The 12,563-nt window shown below is 40.2% G+C and overlaps 1 pseudogene; it reads right to left on the bottom strand.

The window, feature by feature from the left end:
- Window positions 1-3,422: 3,422 nt before the first annotated feature.
- LOC106976902 (keratin, type I cytoskeletal 19-like) lies at window positions 3,423-6,764 on the bottom strand (annotated as a pseudogene).
- Between the last annotated feature and the right edge of the window lie 5,799 nt (window positions 6,765-12,563).

The raw sequence follows: 12,563 nt of genomic DNA, 5'->3' as shown, positions 1-12,563 counted from the left end.
TAACTAAACAATATGATGTGACAGATGTGTAAGAAACTCATGTACTAATTATATGTCTCCATTTTTAACTTCTCAGCTCATGAAACTATTGGCTCTTAACAGCTGCCTTTTTCTTTCCTGCCTCTGATGGATACCAAAGGATAGGTAGTAAGAATGCATATATAGATACTAATATGCAGCTTAAAAGCTAGAAATGAATCCACAATCATCATTTCCCCCTTAAATAACAACTTAAATGCATACTACAAGAGTTTATCAAAATCTTTTTGGAAATTCTTCTTTCGTCAAGAACTCTCTCTCCAGAAAATGAGTTTCAGAAATCCACTTTCTGTTGAATCTATCAATTAAAAATTCCTTTAGTTTTTGTCTTTGCTTTGTTTCCTTTAAGAGAGTTAATCAGTTTTCATATACAAAATAGAATTGTTAAATATTTTGAAGGTTTTGGCTCTATTTTCTCTCAAACTATACCATTCTATATCAGAGTTTATATCTTTTTAGTCTACATTCACATGGCAACCTTGCCATTCTTCCTGGTTGTTTTAGATGTCTTACCCTTTAGTGCTTTCTTTTTTATTATATTCTTGAATATAGTGGTCAGAACTATGAATAACAGGTACATCTACACCATGATTTTCTGTAAGAAGAGGATACTACGTTTTTTTTTTCTCTTCCCTTCCTGGTGATTGTCAGAATTTTATCAGTCTTTAACAAACTCCCCACTGTTCTCAGAGAAGAGTCTACAATGAACCCTGAGTTGTAATGGATAACTCCAAGCCCATCACCTTGAAAGTATACTTTGGACTATTTTCTTCCTAAATGCACTTGCTCATTATTTTACCTTTGTCCTTTCTGAGCTCCATCTATCAATATTCTGTCCACTAATGTAGCTTCATGAGGTCTTCCAGCAGTTTATCCCCATCAGTTTGTCATTTCATTAACCAGAAGAGCTTAGAAATTTCATTGTGTATACTTCCTTTTCCACATCATTTATAAAGATGTTAATAAGACCAGCCTCTGAACTAATCCCTAATACTAAATGGTTAAATAGATCACTAAAATAAAACAATTTGTGGAAAAAAATTAAACTCTACATTTGTTATAACAATACAAAAGATTTGCTTGAAGACATTAATTAAATCAACTGGTGTAGAAGTAAAACAATAAATAAGGAGACCCTTAATTATTTACAGTGAGACCCAAAGGTAGTAGGTAGCAGGTACTTTGTTCTTTAACCAAACACAAAGAAGGGGAAATCTCCACAGTGTGAACTGGAGATTCTTCCTGGAGATTAACTTGCTCATAAACCACCACCAGTACACCAGATGTAAACACTATTATCCCTTAACACTAAGGGCCAATTGTGAACACCAAATCTTTATTTAATAGTCATAAGCATGATGGAGAATAAACTAAAACATTTCAACAAGGTTGTATTTAATGCAGGAAAACAACAAAAGAAAAACATACAAAGAAAAAAACTTGAATATAGAGAATCTGGACCATAAATAATGATTTTCTTTTTCTGGAGCTTAAGTTGTTCATCTTATCCAGATTGCCTGGCTTCCAAGAGGTTCTCTTCACCACCTACCATTCAATAACCCAAACTTTCAAATTCAGTTCCCTCCCTGGAGATAGCCCTCTTTCCCTGTCAATAGCACCATTTAAGAGGAAATGTACTTTGTGACCTACAAAGCCATGACTTTACTCTTGTGAAGTAAGTCACCGTAGGATAGTCATCATCTTGAAATCAAAAGACAAGCCCAACTTTTGTACCAGAGGTACACACTTACAAGGCTAAAGGAGGAGCAGTTTTCTTATAAGAATCAATTGAATTGATGTTACTTTTAGTCAATATCAACACACAATTGTTAGTCAAGTAATATACATTCTTAAAGTCAGTGAAATATATAGGAAGTCTTGACTAGGTCATTAGAGAGAAATATAAACAGATATAAAGATGCAGATGTATCTGACTGGAATTTTGAAGGACTTAAAGCATGTTAACTTTAATTTATGAAAAAGCAAACAATTGTTTAGTCATATCAGCTCAACAGCCAAGGTACTGATTGATGGGATGAATGGAGTGAATGGTTTCAGATATTTTCTGAATGACACTGGAAGCAGCTGCTTATAGAGCCCTGTGCCACATCTCCTCAGTCCATCTGGGGTTTTAGCTGTAGCTGTGGTAAATAGATCTGGAGCAAGCTGCAAGTGTCCCCACCCTCCTCAAGTCCCTGCTGTATCACTCCACCTTTCTTCATTCTGCTTGCCTGGAGGCAGCCCAGAAGTTGGGGAGAGTTAATTATCCCAAGGGTGACCCTCATCAATTGAGCAGGAAATTTCACTAGACAAATGGCCTGGCCTGGAGGGACAATTCTAAGTGCATTCTATATGGTTCCTCAGAGGACCTCCGGTAGAACTGAGCTCCAGGTACACACGGCAGAAACCAACTCAATAAGACAAACTTCATAGGCTTTTCTTTCCTGCCTCACTCTCCTAACCTCTAACCACAACTCCCTCTCCAACCCCAGCCAAATAAACTAGCAGCAGCCGAGGCACTTCTGTCAGCCTCAGCTTTCAGGGAACCCAAATTAGCACAGTATCTGTATATCAGACTTACCAAGATACTTGTCATTGAACAGTCCATTTTAATACCCGAAAAAAGGGCAATTTGTCATATTATCAGCCAGTAAAGTTAACCACAGGGAACATGAATGTCATTAACAAATAAAATAAAAATAACTTTTGCCCACTGAGAATGATATTGTGACCGGGTGCCTGGGTGGCTCAGTCGGGTAAGCATCGGACTCTTGATTCCTGCTCAGGTCATGATTTCACAATTTGTGAGTTCAATCCCCACATTGGGCTCTGCATTGACAGTGTGGATTCTCTCTCTCCTCTTTCTGCCCCTTTCTCTCACTCTCTCTCTCTGTCTCTCAAGATAAACAAATAAACTTGAAAAATAAAGAAAAAAAAGAATGATTTTGTGAGGGGGCACCTTGGTGGTTCAGCCAGTTAAGCATTCAACTCTTGATTTCAGTTCAGGTCATGATCCCACAGATTTGGGATATACAGCCGTGCATCTGGCTCTGTGCTGACAGCACAGAGCCTGCTTGGGATTCTCTCTCTCTCTCTCTCTCTCTCTCTCTCTCTCTCTCTCTCACACACACACACACACACACACACAAATAATAAAAAATAAATTTTAAAAATAATGATTTTGTCAGGAAGTAAAATCATAGAAGAATGACAAAAGGTATGTCACAATCCTACCAAAGTTGTGGAAATGTATGTCTGATTTGGAAAAAAAATGCAAATCTAACTGTAGATATGGGATTTGTGGAAAAGGAACTACATTCATTAGGAAGTTACATAACACTACAATCACTAATATTTGTAAGTATATACAAAAAGGGAAAGTCTGTGAGGAAATTTCAAACCACTTCTGTGACTTAAGGTCAGACAATGTTGGGTTAGGAATAATAGAGAAAACCCTTCTTTTCATAACCATAATTTGTTCCAATTAAGGGAAAAACAAAGAGGAATCAAACAGACAGAAATCAAAATATCTCCATTATTACTTACACTGGCTAACAGGCTAGGAGCTTTCCTCATACTCATTCAATCACAGGGAACAACTTATCACCATAAGCACCTTGAGGGGAAAGGCTCTACCACCATAAAATTTAAGGCAGGAGGAGTCAAACCGCAAGTGCATTTTCTCTGTACAGCTAGATCCCAAGAAAAATGGGAGTCAAGAGGAATAAACCATGCTTGCCTAGTTTCCCCTTCCAAACTCAACTTCCAAATAAATTCCTTTTTCTCCTCTAATGGAGGAGTAAGGGCACAGGCAGAGGCCATGAATAGCTCATGAATTAAATACAGGTATATCCCTTTTACTGTGCTTTGCTTTATTGCACCTCACAGAAACTAAATACCTGTGGCAACCCAGCACTGAGTAAGTCTACTGGTGCCATTTTCCCAACAGCATTTGCTCACTTTATGTCTCTGTGTCACAGTTCGGTAATTTTCATAATATTTCAAACTTTTTTTTCCAAATTATTATTATATTTATTATTGTGATCTGTGATCAGTGATTATGACTCACTGAAAGCTCAGATAATGTTTGCCACTTTTTTAGCAATAAAGTTGGTGTGGGTTTTTTGAGCCAAAAATCTTTACTGGCAGGTCAAGGGAACATCCAGATACAGGGTTCCTCCTCTCCCATGTCCCTACCCAGGGGAGCCCCTCTGCAGAAGAACAGGAAGCCCACCAGGCTGCCAGACTTCGAGAGCCTTGGGGGTGGGCAGGTTGTCAGAGTGGGTGTCCTGGCCTTCCAGGTGGCGATCTATTGCTCCAGCCCCGACTTGATGTCCATGAGCTGCTGGTACTCCTGGTTCTGCCACTCAGTGTCTGCCGCCACATCACTCAGCTAGGCTTCAATACTGCTGATCATAGCCTGGGTCTGGGCCAGCCATGCTCCAAAGCAGGCCTCTGTTTCTGCCAGTGTGTCTTCCAGGGAGCTTTCATGCTTAGCTGAGCCTGCAGCTCAATCTCCAGAGCCTAGAGGGTGAGCCACAGCTCAGTGACCTCTGCCTTGCCTAGCTGTAACTGCTCTGTATGGCCAGCCACCTCCCAATTCAGCTCCTGGGTCTGGCTGGTGAACTAGGCTTCAGAATCCTTTTGGCTATTCTCAGCCATGAGCTCATATTGGCTTCTCATGTCACTCAGGGTCTTGGCAAGGTCCATGACCAGAGCGGAATCCACCTCCACACTAACCTGGCCAGTTACCTGGCCCCGAAGGGCACTGATTTCCTTATCATGGTTCTCTTTCAAGTAGGCCAGCTTTCCTTCAGGCCTTCAGTTTGCATCTCCAGAAGCTGGCCAGAGTCAGCTCAGCATGCACCCTGCTCAGGCCATTCATGTCGGCCTCAGCTCTCATGGACTGGTCTGCTCTGTCTCTAAGTTGGTTGGGAAGTCATCCACAGCCAGAAAGGCACTGTCAGTCTGCAAGACAATCTTAAGAGTTCTCAATGGTAGCACCAAGAATCTTGTCCTGCAGGTCCTTGATGGTCTTGAGGTGGTAGCTGCAGTGGCGGGCGGCCTAAGCACCTGCTTCTGGTACCAGTGGTGGATCTTCACCTCCAGATTGCCATTGGTCTTCTCCAGGGTGCACACCATGTGCAGGCAGGAGGCCAGGTGGCTGTTGAGCTTGTGTCTGGTGATCTCATTGCCCACCAGCAGCCCGCAGGACCCGGCCAGCCTCCAACAAAGCTGTCGCCATAGCCCCAAAGGATAAGCACATCAAGCTGGCGAAGAACACAGACACACGCCAAGGCCGTCTGAGCCCCTGGGGCAGCTGGGCATGCAGAAGGCACCTCCTGCCCCAAGCGTAGGGAGCCACTGTGCAGGCCCCCAAGGTAGAGGTGGTGGACAAGTGGCAATAACTGAAGGAAGTCATGGAGAAGGAGGAGGAGGAGGGTGACACCGGTCGGAGGAGAAGTGGTTGGTGGGAGGAGTCAGCAATAAAGTATTTTTTAATTAAGATAGGTATGTTGGGGTTTTTTAGACATATGCTATTGTATAATTAGTAGGCGATAGTATAGTGTAAACATAACTTTTATATGCACTGGAAAACCAAAAGAATCGTTTGACTCACTTTATTGTGATATTTGCTTTTAATTATAGTGGTCTAGAATCAAACCCACAATAGCTCTGAGGTATGCCTATACCTTCCATGTAGAAGGAGACTTTAGGAGTGGGGTCAAAGCAAAACTACACATCCCCAATAGACTGGGAAGAAGTTTCTCTGGATCTGTCACTCTCTGAAATATCACACAATCTCCTACAAACCTCACCACTGTCTACAATTAGTTTCTATGAAAAAAAGAAAGTACTTGTTAGGGTGAATTTGAGGATAACATGAGAGATTACAAAGTAAATACGGCCCTCTATTAGCTACCTAAAAAATGACTCAAGAATGAGTTAATCTGAATTCTTTCATTTGAATTAGAGTTCCTTGCATACATTTGGATTGGGGTTCCTAGACAGTCAGAAATGCAAACTCACCCAAAAGGCACTCAGAAGGCAACACTCACCCAAATGGACACAGTCCAGACACAGTCTAGACACTCAGAAGGCAACACTCACCCAAATGACACAGTCATTGGATGAAAGCATTTGCTTTCTGTTCTCTGGAAAGAAAAGTTTATGTGCTTTCTGTGTGATTCTGCTAGAGGGCTGGCCTTCCCCCATAACAATAACCAGTTCAGTAACATAGCCAATATTCAAGATGCTCACCTTTGATTTTTGACCAGTAGTTAATGTCATCTACTTTCAATAATTACCATTAAAAGGTAATTGAGAAATTCTCTTAGATATGAATGTGAGTTACTTTGAAATGAAAGTATAACACTGGAAGTCATTAGAATTCACTCCCATTTATAATAGGTGAAGAAAGCTTAAAGAGGCATTGACATTTCATAGGCATTTAAAATTTTAGAAATCCTCAGTTAATAACTAATATTGATAGATTTTTTTAACGTTCAAGGAGCTTTAATATATCAAAAAAATATTCCTAACATCCAAATTATTTATCCAATGGAAATATTACATATGTAATAACCCTTCAAAAATTAAAGATTAACATTCTTATAAACATCTACACTATATTCGCTGAAACTTGACTATAAACTTATTTATTCAAACTATTCCAAAACTCAATTTGTCTATTCCCATTAGAATCTCATATACCATTATATTAGAATCTACTATATAAGAATCCCTTAATGCCTTAAACTTTTTAAGAAATAGAAAAAATGCATACACTAAAACCAGTTAAACTTTTTCTGGTATTTAAAATTCTTACATTTTTTTCTTTGTTAGCTTTATTCCCATCCTAATGCATGTTCTTATTCTTAGACATGGTTAACAGTGAGTTTAGTTAGCATACATATCTTCCTAGTAGAAACCTCAACAGACGCAACTGAAAAAGTTTTGTCTCTAGCCCAGGTCACAAATTCTGAATCATCTGCCGATCAATCCTGATTGGACATAGGACAAGGATGCACCTAAACTTCGTTTCTTTGGCATTATCATTGTTGGTGTATTAATTATTCATTAGCAAGCAACAAATCACTCTGAAATTTAGTGGCTTACAGCACCATTTTTATCTCACAGTTACTGTGGGTCAGGATTCTGGGCTTGGCTTAGCTGGGTCCTGTTGTTCAAGGTCTCTCACATAGCTGTAATCAAGGTATCATCCAGGAATGCAGTCATCACAAGGCTCAACTGAATGACCTCTCAAAGTTATTCATTTGGCTGTTGGTAGAATTCAGTTCTTCCTGGACTGTAGAATAGAGGATCTCTGTATTTACTGGCTGTTGGGAATGCTATAGAGCAGCTCACAACTTGGCAGCTGGCTTCATCAGAGAAAAAAAAAGCCAAAAAAGCCAGAGAAAGACAGTGAATGATGAAAGCAAGTCTTTTCAAAACCTAATCTAAAAAAGAAAAAATAATAAAAAACCTAGTCTAGGAAATGATACCTCATCACTTTTGTTTTAATCTATTCATTAGATGTGAGTGACTTGGCAGGGTCAGATTACACAAAGACGTGAATACTAGAAGATGAGGATCATCTTCAAAGACACAATTGGAAATTTACTGATATCTGTATCTCACTATAATCACTAGAGCCATCTAGAAGTCTCATCGCCTAGCTCAAGAAGGTAAATCTTCTTCTGTGAAATGTGAAGGTAAATCTCCTTTGTAGGACACTTGGTTAATCTGTCATCTCAGGATACACAGGTAATTTTTTCTACTTTCTACCTGGGTATTGTGTATGACCATGGATCATACACCAGTATTATGGGTAACCATAATCAGTACTCATCATTTGTTTTACTCACTGTTCTCTATATTGAAAACTCATATGCTTAGTAGAAAGAATAAAGCTTTCTTCTACATACTAAAATAAATTAAAAAAAAATAATCCTATTCTACTACATTGTCTTCCTTTTTGGTTTTCAAACTTTTCATTGTTATAGCTTTTTATGGAATATCATTATGAACTCATAGGCTTTCACACATTCAATTTATGTCAATTAACAATAATTTTTATTGTGGTCTTTTTTTTACATTTTTTTAATGTTTATTTATTTTTGAGAGAGAGAGAGACAGAGTGCAAGCAGGGGAGGGACAGAGAGAGAGGGACACAGAACCCAAAGGAGGCTCTGGGCTCTGAGCTGTCAGCACAGAGCCAGATACAGGACTCAAACTCACAAACTGCAAGATCATGACCTGAGGCTGAAGTCAGATGCTTAACTGACTGAGCCACCCAGGTGCCCCTATTGTGTTTTGATGCTCAAATTTTCATGATTTGAATGTCATTACATTGCTTCTTTATCATTTTAGTCTTTATCCTTGAAATTTTTTTAAGTTTATTTATTTGAGAGAGAGAGAGGGAGGGAGGGAGGGAGAGAGAGTGCATATGCACACAGAAGCAGAGGACAGGAAAGAGATAGAGGGAGAGAGAGAATCTCAAGCAGGCTCTGCACTGTCAGCACAGAGCCCAATGTGGGACTTGATCTCACGAACCCATGAATCATGACCTAAGTGGAAATCAAGAGTTGGATGCTTAATGGGCTGAGCCGTCCAGGTGCCCCTATCCCCTGACATTCTTAAAAATTTCTTTGCTCTCTCACCAAAAAAACTGTATGGTATGTTTCAGACCTGCTGTTCCCAATCCTAATTTTCTCCTATTCTATGACATGGAAATAGATGCCCTCTAAGCAGATGTGATTCCTTTAGTGGAAAATAGTGTCAGAAACAAAATTCTCAGGGGCATCTGGGTGGTGCAGTCGCTTAAGCGTCTGAATCTTGATATTGGCTCAGGTCATGATCTCACAGTTTGTGGGTTCGAGCCCCTAATCAGGCTTTGCACTGATGGCGCAGGGCCTGCTTGGGATTCTCTCTCTCCTTCTCTCTGCCCCTCCCCCATGCACACGTACATGCAAACTCTCTCTCTCAAGTAAATAAACTTAAAAAAAAAACAAAGAAAACCAAAAAAAAAACCACACACAAAATTCTTAGCATTAGGAATATGCACATTTGTGCTCTTGTAGGACAGAGTGCTGATACTGTTAAATTTTAGCGAAACATATGGAAAAATAAATTCTTTTTAGAATCAAGTTTCAAAATTTTAATTTAATACTATCTTACTTTTTAAAAATGAAGTTCTGTAAACCACTAAGAATTTTTGCTATTATGAAAGGCAATCAGGTAAGTAAACCTCACCATTTAGTTTTCTAAAGAGGCAATGAAAAACTTCCTGATTTAGCCTAAGCAGCTCAGGTCTACAAAATTGTAAGAATTCAAACTCATATCTGGTCAATAAAAATTATTAAGCAATCTTTTTGTGCATCCTCTCTGTTTCTCATAATTTTTTGTATCTCATATTCTCCATGATTCAGCAGCTTTTCAGTGATCTATTGTGCAAAGTCTTTGTATTCTAAACCCTGCCTATTTAAAACTGCTTTTAAGTGTAGAAAGAAGTCTATAAAGGACTTCCACTGGGAAGTACTATCTCTGTTGGGAAGAAAGATGTTGTTTACCAAAAAAGGCCAAAGAGCCTGACTAATGTGTACCTGTAGAAACCAACAAAATGGATGTGAAAATGGGGGCATTTGGGGGCCATTTTGGATGCCCCAAAATGGATGTGAAGGCTAAGGTGTGAGAGGAGCAGATATAAAGCAGTTTTAAGTTTGTTGATCTGCAGACATTCTCCTGTGACTCAGGACACTAGGCACAAAAATGCTTTGAGCCAATCCTAATACTGCTGGGACAGCTTCTTGAAATGTGGAGATGATAGTAACCTATACTAAGTCAGATAGAATTACCTTGGTAAAGTATTAATTATGGAGTCAAAAGGCTCAGAGAAATGGACATTAAAATGGATTTACTATATATATATGACCACAGAACCCATTAGCTGTGTTCCTCATAAGGGCCTAACGGATACTTCCTTCATTAAAGCAATAAGGAAGGCACTGGCATCACTGAGTAGAGATGGCTGCTCTTTTTTAAGTCAGAAATGAAAACGGTGCATGCTCTAATAGAACTGGGTCCCCTAGTTTCAGAGGGGAAGACAGGATTCTAAAATAGGAGAGGCCAGGCGGTAGCAGTTAATTTCCTGAAGCAAGATAGACATAAGCAGTGAAACTGGGATGACAATGAGGGGTCCTTGCCCACAAAGAACATATGGCAACAGGGAATAGACCTTGGAGTTCCAAGAGGCAAACTTGACAGATAATATGGGTATTGCTTCATCTGTATAACCAAAAAAGATCAAGAGAAAATAAGCAGAAGGTTGCTGTCAGCCACTGCAATTAAATGTCATGATCCTTCACCCTGCTTCCAGATCCAGGCCCGTTCTTAGACCCAGAGCCCATTGATCAAAGGGGAGGCCAAACTCCTTGAGGAAGGAGCCTGCACACTACAAGCGTATATAAGAGTAACCCCCCTTATACTTCACCAGAGTGACTTAATAACCACTCATGAGAGAAATTTTACAATGATTAAGGTGGAATACACCAAAATTTACAGGGCTATAAAAACTGAGATAATACTAACGCAATGCAAACTTTTTATAATGAAGTAACTAAGACATAACTAGTGGATCCCCTATTCTACCACATACAGCATCCTCCAGAAGCTGCAAACCTCACAGACTACAGGAATGACCTCTTAAGTTGAAGCCAATTGCTAGATAGGATTGATGCCCTGCGCACTAGTGGCTATCCTTCAAGGTGAGCCATACACTTTGAAACAATGGCCATTATATGGTGCTGAATCCATGGCAGTGGGAATGGCCTCTCATGCCATTTGAGGGAATTTGTGCTTCCCATTGCACAATTTAAGTTCTGCAGAAATAGAGTTCATGATTCGCTGGGGGGTGAATTTTTCTACCAGGGTATATAGTAAGTTTTCCTATAAACCTAAAGCTCCACCTGCCACGTAGCTGTTTCTGACAGAGAAAAGTTACTACACTACTTGATCATCATTATCCAGCACTACACTGGCTGACATCAAATAGGGAAAATATGTCTGGAATTCAGGGCACTCACTGATGCACCTCTTAGTGTCTAGATGCCTGATGGTAACCACAAACAGAAAAATTACAGCAACCACAGCCACACAAAGGTAGAGTGACTAGGAGCTCAGACTCCCCACAAATGAAGGTTTGGAATACTTGAGAGAGCAATCTAGATGAGCAAAGTGCTGTCCCTAGGCGAGAAGAATCTACAATGTGTAACAGAGGAGGAAAATAGATAAATTTCAGTTACAACCACAGCATTAAATACAGAAATGGGGTCTGTAGTTTGTTCCACTAGCCCTTTCATGTCAACTACTTTACTTGGGGTTTTAGTATTATTTTGGTTTTTTGAAGCTGTGACCAGAGCCACAAATTTGAAGAATCGGCAGCAGAACCCAGTAAACTCATCTTGGGTCATGAGTGTATCAAGAAGGTCCAGGAGTGATGCCCATACCCGATAATGCCAGCCTGAATTCTAGCTGTGGCATTTCCATCTCTTTGCCCGATGGCTTTCTCAGGCCATCAAAGCCTGCTCTGCCTCCACACACAGTGAACACAAACTTCTTGAGAATGAATGTCCCACAAGATCAACCCTCAATCAATGACTGGTGCACATAGTATATAAATATCCCAACCCCCTCCTACCTTGGCTGGGACAACTCTGAGCCTTATTTCTACTCTGTTTAAAATCACATCATAAGTCGCTGGATAATGTACTCTTCAACAGCTTTCGTCCCTTCCTGGTCTCATTTCCTCTCTCCCTTACTGATGTTTCCATGGATCCTCTCCCAAATAAGTGGACTCAAATATTTGTTTCTGGAGCTGCTTCTGGGGAGGAATGCATATGAGATATACAAATAAGCAGAATGGGAAGCAAGAAATTTCTTCCCTTTCTCATTCAAAAGTCTAGCAGATCACCAGCTAAGATGCCCATAATCAACACAGGATAACTGAGGGACATTAAAAATTGTGGTGCAATACCTGGGGACCGTAAAGGGACAAGGTGTAGCATTTTTGAGTCTTTTTCTGTGGAATGCATAAGGAATTCAGAAACTGTGATGTAAAGTAAAGTTGAGAGCCAGAAGGCCTACTAGATGGAGATGAGAAGTAAGTATCATCATTGTTGAAGCTGTTGGGGGTCAGCAATTCCACCAAGAGAGTTAAGGCAGAGCACTTCTACAAGTGGAAGATCACTGTGCCCTGACCACACCAAGAGGCCAGACCACAGGCTTCATTAGCCCCAGACTTCTGCAGGCAATTCCATGAGGGTGCCAATGATGAGGAGGGACAAGGGGCTCTGCTCAGAACCCAGGGAAAACCCAAAGCCCCACAAAGCTAAATCTTCTCATTTTCCATGACCATGATGACATTTTCTCCTGAATCCAGGTATCATCCTTCCAATAGGATAGGAGAGGAGGAGTCCTCAGAAAAAGCTGAACTTTGGAATGTCCGAATAATTACACAAAATGAG

This window comes from Acinonyx jubatus, chromosome B1 (genome assembly GCF_027475565.1).
Source record: "Acinonyx jubatus isolate Ajub_Pintada_27869175 chromosome B1, VMU_Ajub_asm_v1.0, whole genome shotgun sequence".
In the NCBI taxonomy this organism is placed as follows: Eukaryota; Metazoa; Chordata; class Mammalia; order Carnivora; family Felidae; genus Acinonyx; species Acinonyx jubatus.
This window is presented reverse-complemented; position numbering and strand designations above follow the sequence as displayed.